Source organism: Zophobas morio, unplaced genomic scaffold (genome assembly GCF_036711695.1).
Source record: "Zophobas morio isolate AGI-343-1 ecotype UQ-CSIRO unplaced genomic scaffold, CSIRO_AGI_Zmor_V1 ptg000026l, whole genome shotgun sequence".
Classification (NCBI taxonomy): domain Eukaryota; kingdom Metazoa; phylum Arthropoda; class Insecta; order Coleoptera; family Tenebrionidae; genus Zophobas; species Zophobas morio.
The window spans coordinates 16,738,754-16,758,929 of record NW_026972131.1 but is presented as its reverse complement, the minus strand read 5'-3'; the positions used below and the strand labels follow the sequence as shown (position 1 = coordinate 16,758,929).

The 20,176-nt window shown below is 32.8% G+C and overlaps 1 protein-coding gene across 5 annotated transcripts in view; it reads right to left on the bottom strand.

Moving 5' to 3' along the window:
* LOC135136720 (5-hydroxytryptamine receptor-like) overlaps positions 1-20,176 on the bottom strand; it is a 278,029-nt gene that overhangs the window by 107,926 nt on the left and 149,927 nt on the right. For 2 of the 5 annotated variants that reach the window (XM_064066160.1, XM_064066165.1), the window contains exon 1: positions 923-1,245. The exons of the other annotated variants lie outside the window; for them this stretch is intronic. The gene's annotated coding sequence lies outside the window, so the exon portion shown is untranslated. Of the gene's footprint in view, positions 1-922; positions 1,246-20,176 lie in introns of those variants that run through there. 5 annotated transcript variants of the gene reach the window in all.

Below are 20,176 nucleotides of genomic sequence, written 5' to 3'. Positions count from 1 at the left end.
AAATAAAACATTTTTATTTCGTCAATGTTGGATGTCGGAGCATATTTTCGTTATTTAAATTAAATGAAGTGTAGGAGTTCAATCACATTATGTTAATTAGGAGGAACCAAATTCATTTACAAATAAGTCAGTTTTTAACTACCGAACCATTTAGCTTATTATCAGAACTTGATACAAAGCCCAGTAGTTAAGAAAACGAAAAAAAATCGCAGTTCGAGTTGTGAAGTTCCATCACGCTTAAATATTAAGTATTTCTCTAAAACATGCATTTTCATAAATAAAACTCAACTATAAAACTCAGCAAATATTCAAAATTTGTTATGTAGACTCCTAAGGTTTTTCTAAAAAAAGGTGCACTAAAATCAGTTAATTGAAAACCCCCCTCAATGTCTGTGTAACATTCTGACTTGTTGATTGTTGATGAAGCACCTACACACTGTTTACCAACACTTGCATTTTCTAATGTATAAAAAAAAATAAACATAAACCCTCAACGCCAAAATCTAAACAAACGAAATTAATGCAGGGTAACTTTTCATTAAAGCCATTATTATTATTTTTTTTAATTTAAAAGCCTTTTAGGGGTTTCAAATATGGTAGAATTTATTACCAAGATGAGAAAAAATGAAGCGAAATTCAATTTTTTTCCAACGTAGCAGGTATTATAATTAATTCACTTTTGTTTCGATCAATTTTAAGGGAGTACACATAATCAAATCAACATAAATTTTACCATTTCAACACTTAGCGCAAATTATAGAACGCATAGACGGAATTTTAATTAAGCGGTATTCACACGAGTTTTAGTACGTTGTCGTGGAGATAAAAGAGACTCAATTATTATTGTATAATGAATTAGTGCGGCTATAATTGATTAATTTAATTGCATTCTTCGTTACTCTGATCTCCAACAAAAACTTACCTTATTTCCATGTCGAAAGAACAGAAAAGAAGTTTGCAAAGTTTGTGAAAGATGATAAATAAATTCAAGTCACATGTCTGTACACTACGTTATGCTGACGATGAAATAATAAAATCCACATATCCACTCGAAAATCACTAGCTGCTCACAACGACTGCACTAAAAATTAGAGGAAGAAGGTTTCGAAAGCTCAGTTAAACAGTTGCGAGAGAGTTGAGCGCCAAATACAATTCGAAAGCTCTGCTCGCATCCTGAAAACTACTGAAAACAGGCAACCCGCGCGCCTGAAGGATAAGATTGGTCAACGCAAGCGCACGAGTACGGCCCTGCCCAGCATCCGGACGTATAAGCAACTAGTACCTTCGGTGTAACGTTGTACTTTATATACTCTGGTTTTGAGATACCTACGCACCGCTATCTTTATTGTTTTTACGAATTAATAAAATTCGAAACACTGAATACTGATACTGAGATTCAGTTACAGTGAAAGATCAAATTTCCATGAGTGGCGGCACAATATAATTTTAAATAGTTGGCGTATTCTTAAATCAAGATTTGTTTAGTAATTTTGTATAACGGTAACATTTTTATCGTATTATAGTCATTTAATTGAATTTAATTGACTTTTATTGAACATTAAGTACATCATAATTGTACTAAAAATCATAATACGTTCGATACCTGGATATAATTAGTTACAACAACTATAGCCCCTAGAAATACATAGTAGCGTCATCCATTGTTGTACGAGCGGAGCAAATGCAGTTGGTAACGCAAAAAATTCCCCTGGTTTGGAACCACATTGTGTCAGCAGAGAGTTGACAGCTCGTAAACCGTTGTTGTCACGTGGTCTTGGCGTGGTCTTTTTGTTTAAAGTCACTTAAATGTCAATTAATATAACTAATAATTATTAAATAAGATGTTATTGATTAAATGTTATATTTTATTCAAATTAAAAATCCATATTTTGTATATAAACTACAAACTTTAAATCCAACATAAAACTATTTTAAATTTCGCGGTCTGTCAAATGGTGTTAATAATTTTTGTTTTTGTGAAGTTTCCGCCAGGTTTGCTCCACGGTGACGGTACTATGTATTTCTAGGGGCTATAGTTACAACAAAATGATTTATGGAAATAGATTTGAAAGTCCTGGCAATCCTTGAAGCTACTTGTCATTGAGTTCCATCACACTGAATTCTTGCGATTTTTTAACTCGGTAATCAACAATCTTCTTTTTGATGAATCTTATCAACCCACCACACTTGACGAATGCAAAACTTTCATTGAATTCTAAACATGCTCGCAGCACTGAATATTTTGGCCACAAAGAAAATGGGGAATACTGACTTGTTAGATGCAGGAAATACGCCAATAAAATGTCTTCTAACGTTTGCTGTTGTTGTAACGAGTTCAGGCACTTCAGAATCTTCTTCCATGAGGAGTTTCTCGATGAAAAATAAGGAAATTTTTGACGCAGCCGATAAAATTAAAAATGTTTGTTTTAGCAACGCGTTGTCAATAATACGATAAAGCTTTGAACATAACTCGAATATTAGCGATTTAAACCGTCTTGGACGTTGTCTAGGTGACTCGGCTGCGCCTCGTCACCTGACAACGTCCTCGACTATTATAAATCGCATAATATTCTCGTTATACTCGTATTAATAGCTATAATTCTAAAATAGGTAATGTGACTTGGCTAGGTTTTTCTAATTTTTAATTTTATAATAATTTAACGTATAACTTTTCGAGATGATGTCATCAATTCATCTAAGATGATGATTGATGAATGTTAATGTTTTGCTAAAATTTAGAAAAGTTTATTAAATAGATACTACGACAGACTGTAAAATCAAAATATGCTGAACAACTAACGCAACGATGTAAAACAAAACGGATACTTTCTCGACAAAACTATCCTCACAAGACGAAATTCGCTTAACTATTTGTAATTGCACATTAATTTCGCCCGTTTAATACACCCCTCCACAGTTGCGCAAACTATGTTAAACATGTTTAAGGGACGACACCCCCACAAAAACTTTATACAACCGCCAAATTATGCGTGCTCAGAAATGCAGAAAAAACGAGAGCGTACAAAAAAAAAAAAACAAAAGCCTAGCATGCATTTGGCGTCAGCGTCAGCGTCGCGTCGATGTTATCTGAGTGGAAAAATTTTGTTTGATCGTATTTCGTCGGTGAAGGAAATGGCTGTAATTAAACAGTTATCTAGTACACCTACTATAAAAGTTATTGATGAAAGTTACTTAACGAGATAGCTGAACAAAACAATGCTTAACCGTTGTATGTGGATCTTTAAACTTCTAAAAGTTAAATTTGGTAAATAATTATTTAAAAAATTGTACTCGTCGTAGCCATACAAAATAAAGCCGTCCGTGTTAAAATCTAATCATCCCAAACAACACTAATTCAAATTTATGTCGGACAGAAGCAATATGGCCATAACTGCGGGAATGCGTCGATATATTGTGAAAACAAACTCTATGAAAAGAAAAAAGGCACCTCCTATAGAAATGATTGTTTCAGCAAATGGAAAACATTTGTCAGGAAAGCGCCCACCGCATAAATTGAAATATTGAGCCTACGGTTATCTTTTTTGCCGATGTGATTGGTGATATTTGAAGTTTTATAAACTCAACTCGCTTGATATCAAATTAGCATAATATGAAATTTGCAGAATAATCATTCTGGTTACAATTGATATCCATATCGAAAAAATAAACCATGTAGGAAATCTATTTATATGCAAATAGAGCAAAATCTCTTTAACAGTATTGAATGCACCAGGATTCACATCATTTTAATTCAATTATAGAAACAGCAGCTTCCAATTGATTTCATGTGATCACAGACTTAATTTTCGATTAATAGCAAAATTCGCCTAGGAGAACAAACTGAGAGGTAGCCTAAAGCGGCGGTGGGGTTTTCTACATAAGAAGCACATCAGCACGAACAATTTTTTGATTGTAGTTCTAGCATAACAAGCTATGTTCACATTTATTTCTAAATAGGTATGTAATTATCGGATTTCGGCATCACGGAAGTGATACTCATTGCCGTCCGATCACCAGCGAGATTCCAGTCGTGGCCTACTACTTTGGCAATTCTTAATAACAATGACTACTTCTTCTAGGTTTTCCTCAGTTATACGAGTTCTTCTAGATGTTAAAATACTAAGTAAGTACGCATGTGTTTCCGATTACCCGGCGTTCATTTCTCCTCGTCCAGTTTCTTCCCTCGTCACACCAAAATAATAGTGTAGGTATTACCGCAGCGGTCTCGCCCTGCTGGCACTCGTAATTCATAACATTTTTCAAAGAGTCTTTTAGCAACGAGGACACAACAAACACCCACCAAAAAATCAAAATGTTCCACCTTTATTACACAAATTGTGATTTATGGTAGTTTAGAAAAACGGGCGACGTTCTTGTCGAGCTCTTGCTGAGCACAACACGAAGGGCAATGCATCATCTTGCAATTTACGAAAGTTCTCGTATTCTCGTTGGGGTCTTAACAAGATACTGTATTAAAATCTAGTTTATCGCGACGAAACGTAGTGCGCCTCTCTTCAACATTCAAATAAGTATGTCTCTGCCGGAAATTAATGATAATAATACATGTGGATGCATGCAACAGATACGGACAAAAGGCCATTACATGAATGCTTCTGAAAATGGAATTGCAAGTTCAAAAGCAAAGCACAAAAGTCTTGGAGCGATTGTGTATAGTAAACTAGTGCATTGATTAAATAGATACATGTAAATTGTTCCATTCTATGGTCTATTCGACTTGAGTAGATTAAGAAAAATATGTCAAGCAATTTACTGAATTATCTTTAAATTATTGAATTTATTCTGTAAATGTTTTCAAATTTTAAAAATAAAATTAAACTGACAGGTAACACGTATAGAGTAGGTATACATCACGTCCCAATTTTGAGATAATGTTTTCAAATGTTTAGTAGGGATGAACAGAAAAACGCTTAATTTTCGTTTTATCATTTACATTGTAATATTAAAACACTAATAACAGAGAAAACTGGTGTCTAAAATTATTATTTATGCAAATCTTCCTTCGCTTCCTAACAATTCTTGTTAAGTTCTAGCGTACTTTTCGGTTGAGATTTACTATTCTTTATTAAAAACCCGTATGCGTATCGGTGCATTACTTATTAAACTACCGATAAAGATTTAATGGCATTGTGTACGCATTTCATTTGCCCTTGTAGTAAATATTCGAGAAGTTTTTTGGTTATAGAAGTGTCTAGTATAATGGAAGATATTCTTAGCGTGAAATTCAATCCCACGAACGATAAAACTCTTGTTAATTACCGCAAGCCGAGCGATGCAACGCATAAATCTAAATAAAGTACCCATCTTCCTATTTCAACAATCGTTTCTTGAACAGAGCTTACTGAACAAAATTAGCTCGGCTGTCGAAAGAACTCATAACGAAATTATTGATTGTTTATATTTAATGTAACTGACTATAAATTACGAAATTGAAATGACGGAATGAATCCTTCAGGATTGCTGTTTGTATAAAAGAGAATTTTAGAAAGATGTTTTAAAGTTCATTAATTAACAAAATTCATTAATAAACTATTAATCATCCCTTTAATTTAGCACCGCCACCAATTTCTTACTTTTGGTTATTTTTGTAAAACGTTTATTTTAACAACGTTTTGGTCTTTGGATAGCTTCATTTAGGGTTCATAAAGCAACCACAACAATCAGAGATTTTTGAAACATTAATAAAGCGCTTTATTGATCTTTTTATATACGCTTCGAAAATTTCAATCGTGGACTGAAACCACACCAGTCAGTGCAAGAACTCGACAGGCCGGCGAAAAAATATACAGAGGAAAGACGTTCGCCGATTATTTATGCCAAGCGTTAATTTATTCACCTTCTCTTCCAGTTTAAAAAATAAAAAAACTAAAACGAAAATTTTCCAGTCCATCTTTTGCAAATTAAAATCAAACAAAGCGTGAAAAATGGTTCTCACTTTCAGAACAAAAAATATTTACAATTTTCCCAGTTTCCCACTTTTTTAAAAGTTAAAAAGAAGCCATCATTAAGCTCGTTAACTCCGTCAAGTCCAAAAGTTCTCGTTAAAGCTGCAGACTTTTTTAAATCTACATGCAGTTTTAATTATGCGGATTCACCTGTTTAAGAGTCTTTAAGCCGACCAATTTCTAGAAGCAAAAATGTTGAATTTTAATTAAATCGAATTTATCACAAATGTCATAATCGTCCGGTGGGTGTGTAATTAGACGGTTTAAAGTATGTATTTTATTTAGGCATCAGGAAGTTTTGGAATTAACTAATTTCAGCCAACTACCATCACGTTTTAAAGTTAAACAAGAAATTAATCATTTTAAAGCGCCCCGAATATATGCTAGTTCAATTAATAGGCCCCTAAGTTTGAGTTTACTTAATCCGTACGGTATATGTACCTCGAGTGGATAATTAAAAACTCCCAAGTCCAGCCGAAGCATGTTCTCGGCAAGTTTCGAATTAAAATTCATGGTACTTTAGAGAATTCCCAGCTGAGGGAAACCAACAAATACAGTCTTCAAACTGTGTTCGCGAGCGCCAGTTATACGTATTATAACTATTTACACACAGGATACGCACGTTTTAGGTATCGCGAATTTTGCGATTAATTCCGAAATAGCGTACCTTGAACAACTTCCGGTCAATAAATCCACGCGGTTTTTCAATAATCCGCAATACTTTCTCCAAGTTTGACTTTATTAAATTTTTCAAGGATAAAAATGACGTAAAGCTCAGGACACCTGCAGTTAATGTCAGTCGAAAGCAAAATAAGGAATATGGTTTATTTCTGTTTAGATGCGGGCAATGGTTTTTAAGAAAAAACATACTTTAATATATATACCTAAGTGAAGAAACGAAATATTTGTTGCAGATTAACAGCTACTTACATACTTGTTAACAAATTTTTAAACTGATCACTGATCAGTCACACATAGAAATTCTATTTCGTCTTGTGAAAGAGGCGAATACATTTAAATATAATCCATTATGATTTAGTTTATAACCCTTTTTTATAGACTGATATTTTGTGGAAACTGTATGTGGCAAAAATGTAGGTACAACATATATATAATAGAACCTACCAACAGTTTCCACTCAAATATATCTTCTATCCACCTACAGTTTTTAGCATAAAGTGTGACATACTGTTATGTTATTTTGGGAAAATCAAACTCTTCGTTGCAAGTCGGACTAACTGTATTTATTATTTCCAAAATTTGTTGTTTTATACCTTTTTAGACAATTAACAAGTAATTAGAAAGGGAAAGGTGACAGAAATATTTAGAATGTTTAACCTTACACTTAATTTGGAAAGACCCATAACACCTCCCACCTAAAGAATTTTGATATATTTGTCAAAATTTAAATTTTCAACCTTTTTGCAAAATCGTTGGATAATATAGATTTAGATCTTGATCTTGTGAGGATTGGATATAACGGGGCTGACGGACCTGGCACGTCCGGTGAATTTGGTTTAATAAACGTTTCTTCATCTTGTTCATCATCTTCTACATCTTCTTTGGCTATTTCTTTGAAACTACCCAGTTGGATCGGCGTATTAGAACGACGCTTATACACACTGCGACTAAATTTGCAAAACAAAATTCTTCTATACGACATCTTGCAGCAACATTTCCGAATGATGTAATATAATACGGGAATCAATGCAAGGAGAAGGAGAACTCCAATAACAACATTATACCATTCCGAATGTGTCACAATGAACGGATTTTCCATATTCCTTTGTAGAGCCTCTTCGAATTTTTGTAGTTTGTGCTTGGCGTGACGCAGTTCATCCAAATTTAGCGAGTTGATTGACAGTGGAATCATTTTTTGATTCTGCAGGTACTTCATCTTCTCTACACAACAGTTGTCTTCGTTTATATTTATCTTTGGTACGAAATTCGTATAATTGGACGAATAGTTCGAGCTAGATGTTAACGCTGTCATAGGCGTAAAGCATTTACATTTGGAATCCATTGTGAATATTCCGACACCCCTCTCAAAATTGACGTCAAAGATTCTGTGGCTGCCTTCACAACTGATTGTCCCAAATACTGGACGGGATAGGACGTATAACCATTGGTTCTTGCGTAATTTGTGCCAAATCTGAACATTAGATTTTACCGTCTTCGTCTGGCAGTCTGATGGAATGTGGTCCAATTGTTGTACCTTCAACAGTATTTCACAGACGGGGTGCTGATTAACCATATAAGTTATCGCATCTTGGCAAATAAAATCATCTTCATAAATCGTCTTGCAGGCGGAAAGATCCTTTAGGCGACTGTATTGCATCTTGGTTGTACTTATTAAGAGGTAGGGATAGTCTGTGTCGATGTATGAGAACGTGGATGAGGAGTTCTTATCAAGAGAAGGCAATGGAATTAGGTGATACAAATGAAAGGTTTCTTCGGAAACTAAGGGTATTTGTATAATGTAGATTAGAATATTTCTATCAAAAACAACTGAGAGTTTGCATATTGAGAAATACTTATGAATATGCTCCAGATTATCAGGTGGTATTGGAAAATTTAGATGCAAAAGAGAACTGGCTTTCATAAGCTCATCGCGTAAATTAGTAGGTGAAATAACTGATGGATGTAGAATATTATTCCGAGAAAATAATATTGAGGAAATTATAACGTCATATTCTTCATTTAATTCATTTGTCAATTGTATTAATAAATTGAAATGATCCATAATTGATTGCGAATAAGTTAATGCATTAATGTCCTTTGTGGCGTTTTCTGAAAATTCATTAAATTTATTTATATTATCATTTAATCGTTGTTCGTTTACTTTCAAAGATTGAGCTGACTTATTGTAGTTAGTATTGGCATCTGAAATAACGTGAATCTGTTGTTTCATTAGCATTTGGGTATCATGATTATTTTCGAGTAACATTTTTATAGCATTTGAGTAGTAATCGGCGTCATCCGAATCAGGGACTCCGAACAACCACTTTAAAGCATAAGATGCGCCATTTAAAATACCACGTTTCTGGCGATGATCATGGCTGATCAAATGAGTAATAGATGTATATTTTCCGTCTAATTTATCTATTTGGGTTTTGATAAGCGATAGAGAACTTGAACAATGAAGGAAGGAATTTAAATAAAATGAACTATTAAAATGGTTAAATTTACACATATTTTCCGATTTGACGTAAATATTCTTTAAAAAATTGTATTTTGATATATAAAACTTTATTACCGTAAATGACAAAAGGGTGTACTGATCATTAGATACCTTTGCTGTGCCCAAGTTATTGTAGAATATGCCACTATGTTCATAGATGTGTTCTAATTTATAAGGATTGCATGAGATGAGAGAGGCAAATATAAAAAAGAAAAGGACAAGGGGAGGATAATTCTACCCATTTCGGAACCTCCTAAAAAAAATGATGTTTAAGTAAATCAAAATGATACTTTGCGAATTTATTTGGTTTAATCTCGATTTTAACAGTGTGATTTTTATTTACTTCTACTATTTTAAATGGACCTTTATAGCTTGGTTGAAGCTTCCGATTCAGATTCCTTTTTTTCTCTTTATTTAAGACATAAACCAAATCATTTACTTGAAATTCCTTTGGATGTACATTTCTATCGTAATAGATTTTCGATTTTTCTTTAGATTTGAGAATGTTTTCGCGAGCTATTTCAAAGGATCTATTTAATTTCAACTTGAGATTTTTAGAGTAATCTTCATAAGAATATCTGAATTCGGGTTTACTAGTTAATGAATTTGGTATAGCTGCTTTGTGTCCAAAAACTAATTCGTATGGTGTAAATGAAGTACTAGCGTGAATATGGGTGTTATATGTAAAAATACCCAAGGGAATATATTCATTCCAGTTAGTTTGATTTTGATTTATGTAATGCTTCAAATATTCCTTTAATGTTGAATGAGATCTTTCTAGACTACCATTTGATTTTGGATTATAATAACTAGTTAAAATGTGTTTTATCTTGAATAATTTATTTACTTCCTTTACTATATTTGACACAAAATCGGGAGAATTATCTGAAAGAAGACTTTCAGGTAAACCAAAAATGGTTATAAACTTTAATAAAGATTCAGCTATTGTTTTAGCTTCGTGGTTTGGTGTACAAACGGCAAATGAATATTTTGTTAGATCATCTTGCATTGTAATAATAAAACGATCGCCATTTTCGGTAATTGGTAACGGACCAACTACATCAATAGCTATTTTTTCAAATGGTTTCGAAGATGTTGTAGTAATCACCATAGGGGCCTTTGAAGGGTGACGAGATATTTTATTGATTTGACATGATGGACATGACTTAATATATTGTTTGATATCTCTTTTCATTCCCTGCCATTTATAGTTTTCTTTTATACGCTTGTATGTTCTAGAGTAGCCTGAATGACCTGAGATAGATGAATTATGGTTTTCTTCCAGAATTTTACAAATTTCATCCTTCGTTTTAGGACATAATTTTTCTTTGTCAATTAAAGTGATTTTGATATTTGAGTCCGAAAACAGGAAGTGCAACATTTCGTTGATCATACTTAGTTTGAAATTTGGATTATAGTTTAAAGGATTGATAAGAAACATTTGTTTGATTTCTAATTCAGTTAAATTTTCCTTTAATTTCAGCAATGCATAAAACAGATTTTTATATGTAATTTTATCAGAATAGTTTAAGTGAGTGATAAGAAGGAATGTTTGTTGTTTCTGAGAATTTCTTAGGTGAATGCAATTATTTAAATCTAGATCTGATTCTGAAATCGCGTCAATATCATATAATGAGTTTATGTTTTGGAAGAATAAGTTGTTTTCATCTAAATCTTTGGAAAAAAGCAAAACATTTGGAGATTTTTTAAATATGTTTTCTTTGATTATGTCGAATTCAATTAAGTCATTGTTTTTATAATGGAATTCAATAAAGTTGTTGTATGTCTTTTCAGATTTATTGTTTAAAAGAACGGGGTTTCTTGATAATGCATCTGCGTTAGAATTAATTTTTCCCGGTTTATATTGTATTTTATAATCGTATTCTTCTAATTTTAGTCTCCATCTCACTAAACGAGAACTAGGATCTTTGCAATTGAATAACCATGTTAATGGACGATGATCAGTTACAATTGTAAATTTGTTTCCATAAAGGTAATGTCTGAAGTATCGTACAGCCCAAACTATCGCTAACAATTCTTTCTCTGTAGTAGAGTAATTGATTTCAGACTTATTAAGTGTTCTAGATGCATAAGCAATAGGGAGATCTTTACCTATTGGACCTTGAGAAAGTACGCAACCTACGGCGTACTGAGAAGCGTCGCATGTTAAAATGAAATTTTGTTTAAAATCTGGATATTGTAGGATTGGTTGACTTGTTAAAATTTCTTTAAACTTACTGAAGGCTATTTGTTGATCATGTCCCCATATGAATGGGACTTCTTTCTTTAACAAAGAAGTTAGAGGTTTAGCTATTTTAGACAAATCTTTGATAAAATTTTTATAATAACCAATTAATCCCAAAAACTGTTTGATTTGTTTAGCGTTTTTTGGAACAGGATACTCAATTACGGCTTTGATTTTCTCTGGATTTGGAGAAACGCCTTTATCACTAATAACATGACCTAAATAAGTAACTTCTTTCCTCATAAATTCACACTTATCAGGTTGTAAAAGTAGATTATTTAATCTTAGACGACTGAATATCGATCTTAATTTTTCGTTATGATCATTGATAGAATTTGCATAAACAACAATATCATCCATATAAGCAAAACACTGAAAGCCCGTTAAACCCATTAATACCGTATTAATCATACGTTGAAAAGTACTAGGAGCTGTTTTTAAACCAAAGGGCATACGTGTGTACTCATAATGACCATTTGGAGTTGAAAATGCTGTCTTTGGAATATCTTTTTCTGACATTTTAATTTGATTAAAACCAGAGGCTAGGTCAAGAACAGAAAAGTATTTAGAGTGACCTAAACCATCTAAAATTTCATTAATACTAGGCAAGGGATAAGCATCACCCATCGTAACAGCGTTTAGCATTCTGTAGTCGGTTACTACCCTAAATTTTCTTTCGCCAGAGGCATCTATTTTCTTTGGAACAATCCAAAGTGGGCTATTGTAAGGTGAAACAGAATGACGAATGATGCCTTGTTTGAGCCACGTTTTTATTTGTTTGTTAACTGCATCATTAAATGAGACTGGATATCTATACATTTTAGAACGAATTGGTGTGTCATTGCTGGTATGGATCTCATGTTCGACTACATCGGTGTTAGTTAATGTGTCTCCATCTAGATAAAATATATCATTGAATTCGTTACAAATTTTTAGTACTGATTCCTTTTCTTCTTTATTTAAATGATCTAATCTTAAATTTTTCTTCAAATTATTAACCCTTTCAGATAAATTTATAGAATTTTCATTTACTAGAAATATATTAGATTTGTTTCCATCGAATTCTTCCAACTCTACATTAATATGATTGATTCTAACGTCTCTCTCTAAAGTGTTAATTATTGTAGTAATTGCTTTCTGATTATTTACTTTAACAATAGACTTAGCCAAATACACACCATCTATAATGGGAGTTTCCTTAATAATACCCTCGTTAAGATTGTCGTTTATTATGTTTACTTCAATTACTGCTTCAGTTCTTGCTTTTAAAATATAAGATTCGTTCTTATTAGGATTGCAATTTAAATAAATTGGGATATTAAATGGAAGAGAATCAATTTTGAGAGTACAATTTTTGTAATCGATTTGGGCATTTTGAGGTTGCAGGAAATCATTTCCGATTAGTCCATCGAAAGGAATGTTACAATCTTGTTTAACGATGTGAATTTTGATCGGAACTTTATGGCCATAGATCTCACCATCAAATGTCATACTGGCGGCAGTATGAACAGGGGAAGTACCAAGACCCGACAAAATTATTTTTTCTGATGGATCGCAAAAGGTATTAGTGCCTATAATTTTTGAATGTTTTATTAAGGAGACATTCGCACCAGTATCTAATAAGAATTTATATTCTCTGTCTTTATATTTTAACTTAATGTAAGCATTATTATTATTGGTAAACAACACAGAGCTGGCAAATGTTTGAGTATTAAAAACTTGAATATTCTTACAATTTATGGAAGACTGACATGAACTAAAAGGTTTTAAATCGCTGATTTGGGAATTTACAGAAACGGCGTTTTTTTTGAGACGATTTCAAGTTTAAATGTACGGAATTTGTTGAACACGGTTGAATTTCGGGTGAAACTTCGGGTAATTTATTGACATCATTTGAATTTTTCTTTAAATTATTGTTCCGTTTCCAACATTCATGTATCAAATGACCTTTTTTTTTGCAATAATTACAAAATTTTGTTTGATATGTCGCATTGAAATGTACTCTTTGATTAGATTTATTGATTTTATTCCGACAGTTTTTTATATCATGACCTGATTTCTTACAAAAATTACAAAAACTATAGGTTTTGTTAGCATGTGAAATCGTAAATTTTGAAAGAGAAAGAGCACGTTCCTCTTCTAGAGCTTCCGAAAGCGCGTCTTCAATATTTTCAGGTTTTCGACTTCTTAGATATTTGGATATATCATTAATCGTGTAAAAAACAAAGCGCTGTAAAACTAGTTCTTTAATTGTACTTAACTTTCCAGCAAGTTCTTGATTATTTGAATCGTTATTAATTGACAAAATATTTAAAATTCTAGAACTGATACGATCTAATCGTTCATAAAATGACATCACGGGTTCATTGTTATTTTGTTTAATGGTATTTAATTCTTGCATTAACTGAGTGTAATGTTTTTTATCGGAATAATATTGAACTAATAAGTTCCTTAAATCTGTCCATGAAGAAATTTCTTTACCGTGCAACTGAGATCTAACACTACCCGTCAATCTGGTTATTATAAATCCCAATATAAGTGACTGCTGGGATTCATTACCGAATTTGAAAGCTAACTCACAGTTATTTAAGAATTCATTTAGCTCAAGGCGGTTACCACTAAATGGTTTCGGAATTAGTGAGCATATGAAATTTAGTTGAATGGGAGCATTTGAGGCATTAGTATTTTCATTTTCTGTCATTTTTGATTGTGATTAATACAGCAAACAATAATTAGAAAATAAGGATTGGAATTGATACCAGGACGGTTCTAATAAGTAATAACCAAGTACAAAGTAAAGTCGGAAAAAAGAAATCGTTCTGCTTACAGTTTGACAGTCCTTGATGATCTTGAACACGGGATGATTTTTCTTTAGTTCTGTGGACGAACTTTCCCAATGGACCAGTTCACGAATCCAATCTGGTATAAATTTTGATCCTTTTCTGATAATGGAAGTTTCTTGAAACCTTCCCAGACAAATCAATCTTCAACAGCTTTTTGGATTATAACGTTTGTGATATCCCACTTCTGACACCAGTTTTTGTTATGTTATTTTGGGAAAATCAAACTCTTCGTTGCAAGTCGGACTAACTGTATTTATTATTTCCAAAATTTGTTGTTTTATACCTTTTTAGACAATTAACAAGTAATTAGAAAGGGAAAGGTGACAGAAATATTTAGAATGTTTAACCTTACACTTAATTTGGAAAGACCCATAACAATACGCTTATTAAGTCATCATTAGCTGAACCGTGTATTAGTTAGTTCTATTATTTCATTATATTCTCACACGTTTTGAACGCGTACTAAGCATACAAACATGCACAAAGAAAATTTCCTGATGTTTTAATTTTTCCGTCCATCTTGTGATGTTACGTTTTAGCTGCACTATATCAAATGCTAATTAAATTTATGTATTCACATATTTATTTATTTATTTATTTATTTATTTATTTATTTATTTATTTATTTATTTATTTGCTTGTTTTGTACGTTTGCGCATAGTTGATTTTCATCCTCTCACCACAGGCTTCTTTTACACGCAATATATCCACCTTCTTTTTTTGCACTTCAGTCTGTCTATTGCTCATCTTTTCAAATCATTTTAAAGAGTTTCTTTTAAAGAATTTTCCAATTTTGTTGCGAATAAACATCAACTGTGTGGAAAAATATATGCCATCCATAATCGCACATAGGACAGTTTAACTGAGACAAACTCCAAACTTAGACCTTTCTAGGCAAACGAAAAATTATGCTAAACCCCTCAAAGCGCTAACCTTTTTATATAACCCTACACCCCCGAGCTAGTTTCGCTTTATAGAGCACTTTATTTTTGTCATCACCGTGATAACCACATCATAATAAAATTAAATATAGCCACGTATTCATAACACCACGTGTAGAATTTTCCTCGTCGCAACCAAGAAGGTGTCCATAAATCCTAATTTACCTTTGAGGTTATATTTATAGCTCATAATAATCCTGAAGGGCGTTTATTTATGGTCGGACTTTGTCTTGATAATTCTTCCAAGGTCTAAGTAATTAACGAATATGAACGTTAAAACACAAAAGAGATGGGCGAGCACAAATCTGTCGACTGATAGAGAATAAATTAATTTTTTATCGAGAATTTCCAAGCGGAGGAAGAAGTTCATATCAGGCAAGCTATCCCTTAGGGAAACTGAACCAAAACCGGTCGGAATGGACGTCAAGGAAAAAAGTTATTCACGTCACGTACTTCTTGAGGTAATAAAAAAAATTCGCGCAAGAAACAAGGTTCCTATTTGCACTTTCCGTGACTTAAATATGTAGAGTGATAAAAGTTTGTGCGAAACTTTTCTAAAGTAGACGCTTTTGTACATTTCACCATGAAGAATTAAGAAAAATTACAAGAGGGAATTCTCCAAACGATAGTTTTTTTTTTGCGTATTGTTTGCATTTTGCAGAGGTGTATCGTTCATGGAAATAGTCTCAGCGTAGATACTACGATTGCACAAGAAATTATGTGTATATATGCCAATCAAATTAGGTGAGTTTCTTTAATCGAAATAACTACACAAAATATCCATATCATCCAAAAAAAAAAAAAGTAAAAAAAAAACATTATTTTCGCAATGACGGACATAAAGCTTTTCATATAAACAATGCCAATCAAAATAGTTTTGTCCAAAACTAAGCTAATCGGCCCATATAAACAACAATTATAGGTTACGTCAGAAATCAGTTTTTTTTCAGTAAATATTTGTCAAGTTACATGACCAAGTAAGTTGTGGAATGTGTTCGGTTAGGTAATGAATATGACTCCGTTGGCAACAGTAACGTCAATTTTCTTTCCTTCCTCAGCTTTTTTTTGCGCTACGCAAATGTTTTTTAATAAAATGTCATTATCAATAGAATCTAGACAGAGGAAAACAAAAATACTTTTTGCACATTATTCATCATTCCGCTTGTACATCTCCGTTAACGAAAATCGTTTTACGCAAAAACGTGGCTTAGTGGAATTAAAATGGCTCCATGACAAAAATATAATATACAATCTCATACAAATTATTCTCTGATATCGTCTATTTTGCTTGAATTTAATCTCTTTTTTCGTGGAATAAAACAACGAACATTTACAAACGCAGTATTTTCGCATTTCCCAAAATCTTCCAGATTGGAGTGCTACACAACGGCCACAATTTCTAAATCGAAACAGTTATATTAAGGTTGAGCAAAGCATTAAAAAAAATTCGATGTTTATGTCAACGAACACGCAGATCCATTAAATTTATTTTCGCTTCTTAATAAAGAGCAGACAGTATTTATCACAACTCTTAATTGCATTTCGTTTTTAGAAGCAGACATGGCCGAAGGCTAACTTGTATTATTTTTCCATTTTAAACAGATATAAAGGCAAAGTAGAGAGCTCATGTTAATGTTCCAGACAGTGCACTAGATCCAAGTGGTGCTTTTTAAAGTTTTTAAGAGTGCTAATAACACTCCACTTTCGTTACACGTGTTGCAGAAAATAAAATTTCTGTATTGACGTATTGCTATTTGCACGTGCTGTTTATTATTCTGCGGTAAGAAATATGTGGCACGGCGAAGCTATCAATGTCGAATATATCTCGAAGACAATATTCCATAGTCAGCTGATCAAACGTTCAACCTTCACCCTTATTGAATAAATAACCGCCGGGTTAGAGGTTCTCATTTTTATATGAACATGCGAATTGATTACTTATCCTCCGGGCTTTCGGCATGTCAACATGTTCATGCAAGAAGGATACGACTGACGCAGATAATTCAAGGTCTGCAAGGATTACTACATTTTGTTTACTTGGTTTTTTAATATTAGTTTTCGTTTTAGTAAATAATGATGTCATGTATGCATTTACAATTATTTTTTAAATGAAACAATATTCCCAAATATTAACACGATAACAAAACATTTGTATACTTAAATAACGCGTTGAAATAATAATACACAATATAATCAGCGCTCGCTGACAGAACATCATTGATTTCATTCCGAATCTCGAAATCTTTATCATCCTTTCTTGGTCCGTCGTCTCAGTGGTGGGATCTAATATCAGTGCATGAAAAAAGCCGAGGCTGCAGACTGTGACGTGCAACCCAAGCACCCTAAAAGACAAAGTTCCTTTTTATACTTTGATCGACTTTAAGTTTTCTGACAAATCATCATACTTGTGATAACCGTCCACTCTATAAACACATTTTCAAGTGACACAGTAAAAATTTGGACATTACACACAAAAAAAAATTGGTCAAAGGTTAGCACTTCCGTCGCCCCCCAAAAAATCCCGCTTCTTTGAAAAACTATATTTTTTTACGAACTTTTGCACTTCTACACATTAAAAAATATATGTGTACTTAGATAATACCAATAACAGTAGAGGAAACTAAATGACACCCTATTTATTTTTGGCACCCTATAATTTTTTTGGATATTTTTGTGGAACTTGTTTTACTGAATTCCTAAACATAAGTTGAGAGAGGACACAAAGACCAGCATCTACAGCCCAATCCTAAAAAAACTAAATATGTTCGAAAACTTCTAAAAAGGGAAACAAAGAGGAGCCAGCTAGAGAAAAAGACAAAATATGAAAGACACTTAAGAGAAAAGTGGAATATATCCCTGAAATGACACAGCTAGATGAATTAGTGGAAGAAGCCAAGAGGAAACGAAACACCTGATCAAACTAAGGTGAATAAACAAGAAGGTTACATTATGTAATTTCCATTATCGTGACAGTGTTCAACGCTGTAACAATCTCATCTTTCATTTAATTTTCAATTATGAGAGCAACGAAATCTAAGACACACTGATCTAACGAAATAAATTAAAAAACAGGCACCACATCGTACACGAAGCAATTAAAAATCTGTGAAAAAATCTTTCTCTTTTTCATTGAAATATTTGATTTGCTAATAGTCTTTTGTTAGAGAGATCGCAATAAGAAAGTCATTATTTTTCGTCAGAAATGTTAACACTTTCTCAGATATGGATCAGATAGAATGTGTGCCAAATTTAACATAGTCATTTCGAAAAGTTATGCAAAGTCGGCCAAATCTAATTAATGTTTTTGTTCTTGACACTTTATGCTTTAGTCTGCTAACCAAGTTGTGTTTACTTAAGCCCAACCAACTGATTAATTGCTCAAAGCCCTCCTTAATTTGCGGTTTCACAGCTTGCTCTTCCTATATCACCAACGAAATTTGTCGTTTGATTGTCGATTATTACACTTGATTACGGAGGATTTTCCGCTTTGTTTCTTCGGAAACATACCCTTAGCACCTGGCCGTCTATTACCTAAAAGATTTACTGCTAGGAATCGTGAATAAAAGTCTAAAGTAAATTTTTACCACTTCGGTACTTAACGGTCCATAAATTATTAAGTGTGCGCAGTCTTTGTATGTATAATGGTTATCAGTACATGAGATTTAACAATATATGTATGTATTTACAATAGTTGAGAATTCTGTAGTTCTGTTGCACTGTCTATATATCGGCGGCACTGATTTAATAAAGTAATCAATTTATTGAAAATATAAAAATATGTACATACCTACATAAAGATGATTTGCGTCGCATATAAATTAGTAACATTTGTATTTGAAAATTTTTGTTTTGTTTAATAATTTTGATGAAAAGGTACTAGACCGAAAACAAAACCAAAGATGAGGACAGGAAACAAGGGCTCTCAAAATAGTATTTAAAGAAACAAACACATTAAGCAGCGAACAGTAAAAAAGCAAAGCTGAATAAAATGATCAATTCACATTTTTCTTATACTTGTGAAATCAATGATGATATTTAAAATGTTAATACACTAACAAGATGTTGCGCAGTTCTCACATATGACAAAGAATAAATACCGAAACAAAATAGGCGAAACTACGGAAACGTTGATGAAAAAGCTATGCGATATCAGTTTCGTCGTGTTTATCTAAAAAAATATCATACAGTTCTCAAGTAAACTGTGGCTTTCCTTAATAGCAACACTAAACCTGAATGTCCGCCCCATTCGTCCTTTGTTTCTCTAAATAATTTCTAATTTACGTCCATTCTTAATACATCATTTAATTTCTTACTAGGAAATAATTGCATTTCGACCTCGGTATGCCGATGTAGGCATCAACCAATATGGTGTTTATGAAATCAGGCGTCGTGCAATCAAAACGTGAACAAAGAAAAGAAAAAAAATCGTTCCAACTGAATCAAGGCATCTTCACGCTTCGTTTGACATTTCCCGGTCTGATATTCGCTCGCTTATGGTCTATAATAATTATTAATTTATTGCGATATGGATGTCGCTTTTCTGATAAAAACTCCAATTTACAGAGTCTTCCCCTTCGCGATAATTGCCCTTTCTGAATCAAAGCTGATGCGATATTAGAGAAATATAGCTACAACAATCTTTTTAACGATGACATGAAAGTCGTTTCCATTATTCAATTGCATTTACAACAGCTTCAGCTTTGTGCGAAACTACACTACTTAATTTATTTCGTTCTGCAGTTTAAAGATGCACAAAAATTTTTCGGTTCATAGATGATTTTCGACAAGATAATCTATCAGCTATGATTAAATTTAAACACTTAAAAATTACAAGTGATTTTCTCTAGTAATCTATTCGGAGGACAATGTTCGCAGTACCATTTTCACATTATTTGTCAGTTTTAGGTTCCAAAAGAAAAGTAAATTAAAAGCCTCAATTTAACCACAAAAACACAGTCAGCCGTAACCCTACGAGCGGCTCCCAAGAAACCTTACGTGCTTAT